The sequence below is a fragment of the Melozone crissalis genome, unplaced genomic scaffold (assembly GCF_028551555.1).
Source record: "Melozone crissalis strain CALT ecotype California unplaced genomic scaffold, PUWL_Pcris_2 ptg000019l_1, whole genome shotgun sequence".
NCBI classification, from domain to species: Eukaryota; Metazoa; Chordata; class Aves; order Passeriformes; family Passerellidae; genus Melozone; species Melozone crissalis.
In genome coordinates, this window is record NW_026535797.1 from 27,804,804 (window position 1) to 27,810,803 (window position 6,000).

Genomic DNA, 6,000 nt, shown 5'->3' on the forward strand with positions numbered 1-6,000 from the left:
ATAGTTCCAGATCCTATTGTTATTATTACAATATTGCCTGAGCAATTTGGGGTTGAGAAAGCTGGGGTTGAGCTGGTGAGGGAAGCTGGCCTGGCTGTGAGTGTGGGATGTGCAGGAGTCAAGCAGGACCCGTTGGGTCACTGGAGCTGCCTGAGGTGAGGGAGCTTCAGCCCCAGCAGGGAAAATCCTGGACTTGGTATGGGACTGCCAGGGAGTCCTGGGAATGGTCACTGTGGGAAGTTCCCTGAGATTTTGGTGGCCAGGTGGGACATGAGGCCACCACGTAAGGGGCCTCTCTCCTCTGAACAACCAACTGCTGGTGCTGTGTGAGTTCACCCAGCATCTTTGGGTTAAAATTCCCTGAGCAAATTCTGCATTGGAGTCTGTTGGTGTAAAGTTTTCTGTCTGCATTTGTCAGTCACTTACTGCCTCTGGAAGGCTCCCAAGGATCTCTCTGCAAGTCCCTGTGCCTGTTCTTCAGCCAGGATTTACAATCCTTGCTAGGTTCCCAGCACCAGTGTGCTGTTCCTTAAATGAATCTTAAAGGGCTCATTTCCTTAGTTATATTCCCAATTTTATTTAATTACACTTCCTGAAGAGAAGCCATTCTATTTTATGTTTAATACTGCTGTCTGTATGGGAAGTTGAGAGGTAGATGGAGCTGGGAAAAGTCTATAGCAATTAAGCTTTTTTGACAGTAATGAAGCTGTGACCATGCCACCATGATCCCTGGAAAATAAATTTCTCTAGTGTTGTTTTATTTGGTTTTGTTCTTTGAAAGCTTTCTATATAAAGTATTTATTTAAATCTTTTTAGAAAGCAATTTTTGTTTTTTTTATTTTTCCCAGGGTTTTACTTGCTGCAAAATTTCCTCTGGTCATAACTCCTTTGTCTGAAAAGCTTGAAATTGCTTAGTTGAAATAAGCCTTTCTGAGAAGCCAAACGGGAATTTAGTGTTTGCTCTAAAAGAGGCTGTGTTTAACCCTTTACTGAGAGTAAGAAGGCAGGTAAAAGGAAAGAGAACTGATCTTTGAGCTGCATCAGCTGCAGATTTCTCAGATCCAGTCTGTGAGTGGGCGATGCAAACAGTGGTATCTGAGATGCCCATCATGGTTTTTGTAGCCTCCCCACCAGCATGCAGGTTTCCTTGAGTTGGTTTGTTTGTTTCTGCTCTACGTGAACACCTTGATATTTCAATTAATGGTCAAAAATTTCTCTATTTGAAGTTTTACAAGTTCATTGGAGAATTTTTAAAATAAATGGTGCTTCTGTGGAGTTTGTCTGGGGATAAGCTGAGTGAGTTTTATCACTACTGGAAGACTTCCCTGCTACCTGCAGTTAAAATGGAGAGCAAGTCCAATTTTCTTAGAATGAAAATTATTGGAAAAATTTTACAAAGGATATTGGTTCATTCCTGTGCTGAGAGTTAACAATAGAACTGAAATAAAAGAAACTTTGCTGGAATATTTTCTGCAGCAGAATCTTTGCTTTCAATGAATCTTCCTTCTGGAATGCAAGAACTTTTCATCACTGAGGGCAGCTGAACTACATGGCAAAAGACAATGGCCATTTTTGCATTTTTGCCTGCAGTAGATTCAATAGCTGCTTCCTAGGAAATGGAACAGATGCTTGAAAAATGATAGAAAATACCTCAGAATTTAGTGACTACAGCTTATGGTTTGGGAATCACCTGAGCATTTGGGATGCTGCAAAACTTGGAGCCTAAGCTTTTTTCTGGTTACCCTGGAAACCCACAGTGATGTCACCAACCTTTGCACAGAAAAGCTTCTGAAGTGAGTTCAAGCTTCTTTAGGTTCTCCTCTGTTGGATGAGATGAATGCTTAATGAACATCTCAGGTTAATTATTAAAAAGGAAAAGAACTAGAGAGTCACCTGATGGACAGCATTTGTTGTAAACTCTGACTGCTTCTTTTTGCAGTGAGAGACCAAGTGCCCCAAAATCAGGTCAGGAGGTACCTCAGTGTTAACCCTGCGATGTTTGCTGGAAAAGGATGCCAAAAAGTGAAGTTGTACCAAACTTAGACTCATTTAGAAACCTATTAGGCCTTAATGCAAAAATAGCACATTAGAACAGTTGTCAGCCCTAACTCTGGACAGTAATCTGGTTGGTGCAGCTCCAATGATGCTGTAATTTGTATTCACCTGTGCTGGGTATTAGCATCTGCAGTAGCAAATGGAGTTCTTGTGGCCTCCTTGGCATCCTCAAACCAACTTATCTTCCCTCTGAATGCCTGCCCTGAACATCAGGGCTAGAGCTGGCAGGCTGGAGTAGTTTTTTGAGCACACCTCTACTTGGGTGTGACGGAAAATCAGCTGACGCGTAATCAATTTATTTCTCTGGTGCAAAGAAATAATAGGCTGCAACTGGTTACCATTGCCTAATGATCTCTGTGCACTGAAAGAGTCATCAGCTTTGTTCCGTGTAATTGCATTCTCTAAATGTGGCTATTTGTGGTACATTACAGCTTGCAACTACAAGCACATTTGAGTAGGGAGCTGATGAAGTCCATTGGTTCTCCTTTTAGCCTTACTCAAGCAGCTTTCTTGGTTTTAGTGTGGTGCCTGCTGGCTTAAGTCCATGAGAGAGGTAAACAGTGTCTGAGGTGCTCTTGAATTCCACAAAATAGATCCCATTGTCTTGGCCTGGTCTTTCTGCTCCTGGAGTTATATAACTACAACAATTTCAGTTTCCACTACTGTGAAACACTCCTTAGAGAACTGCAGAATTAGCAAGGAACTCCATGCAAAAATCTCCTAACACCCTTTCATTATGCACTGCATATTTTATGCAACACTTAAAATACAGGGGAAAAAAAAGTCAGAGCTCCTGTATTAGTCTAGTTGGGAAAGGTCTTCTGTGTCTTTGCTGTAGGCTGTATCATGTTAAAGTCAACACTGATCCCGTTTTCAGTGCATCAAGTAACTTACGCACCCAAAGAGCAGAATTTGCCACTTTTAACCTTTAGTGCTTATGCAGTAATATAGGTTAGTTAGTTATTTTTTCCAATTTATTATAAGACTTGAGTGGTAATTCAGTCTTCATGCTAGCTTAATCTTCAGCTCAGTGACTGCCAATTACCAACAGAAACACGGTGATGCTGCTTTAGCAACTATGGACTCAAGGTTAAATGAGAAGGAGAAGAACTGCTCTTGTTTCAAGGTGCCCAGGCCTGAGATCTGTGCATGTCCCTACCAAACCCTGGTTTTATTTCACTGGCAAAGAACTCTACCCTTCAGACTTTCCCAAAATCTTAAAGGCTATCTACCTCTTCTGCTCTGCTTTTCAGTGCTTAATAATATTATGTGGGTGTCTCTGGATGGAAAACATGGGAGTGTTTCATATTGAGTTCATGGGGGACCTCTTCCCCTCAGTACCCAGCAAGCAGGGTCTGTGTTTCCCTGTGCATGAGCCTGCTGTGTGCACACACACACAGCTTGTTTGTTTGTTTAAAACAAGGGGGAAACACAGCGTAAGTGCTGCCTTGCTGCCTCTTGCTTTCTTAATCCACCCTAAACCCCAGTGTGCTGAAATGCCTGGGTTTTGTGTTTGAAGTTTGCTCAGAGAGACTTGGGTGCTTTTGCAAACTTTAGCCTGTTGTTAGCAAGCATTCAGTGACAAGTGACACCGTGAGAGCTCTGTCTGTGCCCTGTCCACTGGCCAGCCCCTAACCACCATGGGTGCTGCTGTTTTTCTCTAGTTATTTTGGTTTCTCTTGGGCATTCCTCCTTTAGTTTAAGGTGGTTTGTCTGGCCAGGAACAAAGTGGTATCAGAGTGGATGGCACCAGTTGCACGGCTGGTGTACTAGAAATTATTGCAAATGTAGGTTTACTGACAAGGGGAGAAAATGATGTATTTGATTCCATCTTATTAGAAGGTTAATTTATTACTTGATTATACTATATCATATTAAAGAATACTATTCTAAAGAATACAGATAGGATGCATATTGAATGCTAAAAAGATAATAATGAAAACTTGTGACTCACAACACAGCCTGGTTCTAATTGGTTAATGAGTCAAAACCAACTCACACTGAAGTCCAATCAGGCAATCACCTTTGGGTAAAAAATTTTTAAACACATTCCAGATGGACACAACACAGGAGAAGCAAATGAGATAAGAATTGTTTTCTTTTTTTCCTGAGGTTTCTCTTGCTGCCTTTCTGCTTCCCAGGAGAAAAAACCTGGGCAAGGAATTTTCCAGAGAATGTGAATACCACAAGAAATCACCCATTAGAAGGATTATCTACTCCAGAAGCTTCCCAAAACACCATGTCACCTGCTGGTTTTGAATGGGGCGCTGTGTCAGGACCTCTGTGTATGTGACTACACAGGTAGCCCTTGTGGATTATTTTTGGCTATAGGCTTGCAACAGGGAAGTATGATAGAGATTTGTTGCTTTAGAGTAATGTAGAGCCTTTTTGTAATTTTCATAGAAAAAAGTTTTTTATCATTTCCTTGAGAAAACAAAACCTATATGGGCAGCCAACGCCTTGGAAAATGCACAGCAAACCCCACCGAGGGAATCTCATTAAGTCTTTTCTTTGAAAATATCCTTGGTGAATCATGTTACATGTCTATAAAATTAGTTGCTATTCATTTATAGTAAGATGGATGGAGACATAAAATTAACCTAGATTAAAAAATCCAAAATCATCAGTAGAAAAAAAAAAATCAAAAATTTGACCCCAAGAGGTACCTACAGCAGAAATAAACTTCAAAAACTAAGCCATATGTTTCCATGCAAGTTACCCTGTGATTTCACAGTAGTAAATCCTTGGTGAAAACCTTGTACTCATCCTTAGTGTAGGAAACAGGCTGGCAATGTTTCTAGTTCATGTGAAGCATTGCTATTTCTTTATGTAGTGTTAAATGTTGACCATAAGTACTTAATTTTAGTTCTAATTATTCATATTTCACATCAGTTCAAAATCAGGGAAACTGTTCTCATATATAATTAAGGAAGAAGGGCCTCAGTGTCCTAGGAAGGTACCTCCCAGTGCCTGCTTGTCAAGCGGAAGCATGATTGAGGCAGCAGTCCCTGACAGACAGGAGTGTATCAAGATAGATTACCAAACATTTACCAAATAGATCAAGCAGAACAAGAACTTTGTTTGAGAAGTGTTAAATTAATGCTCCACTAGACAGGCCTAACTACTGCAGAGTATTAATAAATGAGGTATTACTTGTTAAATATATGGTGGGTGGGTGTGGATGTGTGTCCATGCCTATATATTATAGAAAAGCTTATTTTTTATGGACAATAAACCCCTCTAGTTCTAAAGAACAGGGGCCTCTTTGTAATTGACCACAGCCACTCAAAGTCCCCCCAAATACTATGGGATGCTTACCTGAGTTATGTGTTCGCATTGTAATGGATTGAATCAAAACTTGGGAAGTTCTCAAAGTCAAAAAACCCCAAACAAAACAACACACACCCCCCACCAAAAACCAAGGCAAAAAAATCCCAAACAAAAACAAAACAAACCCTCAAAATCTGTTTGAAGCTAACCCCCAGTGCTGGTGGCAGCCTCTGGTGTTTGCTCTCCATGCTAGAGAGGGATGCTCCTGTGGTTTGGGGTGCGCAGCATCACTGCCAAGTGGTGGCACAGGGCCCTCCAGCCCTCAGTGTCCTCCACTGCAGAAATTAAATGTAATAACTAGGTGCTTCTGGTGTTAGACAGCAGAAATTAGATGTAATAACTAGATGCTTCTGGTGTTCTGGAGACCCCACAGGAATGGCTTAACATGTTCAAGGCTTCACTTGACAGAGATTCACATGCTGGAATTGGTTTGTCAGCTCCAGCACAGAGCTGAGTCCAGCAGTGGCTGACCTGGTCATGCTGTTCATAACTCTGCACTGTTTCCAATATTTCCCTTTTGGTAAGGAGCAGATATCAAAAGCTTTTTTGCATATATCTTTGACATTTCACAGTGAGGGCATTGGTCCATTAAGTGGATGTGGTTTATGGGTTCTG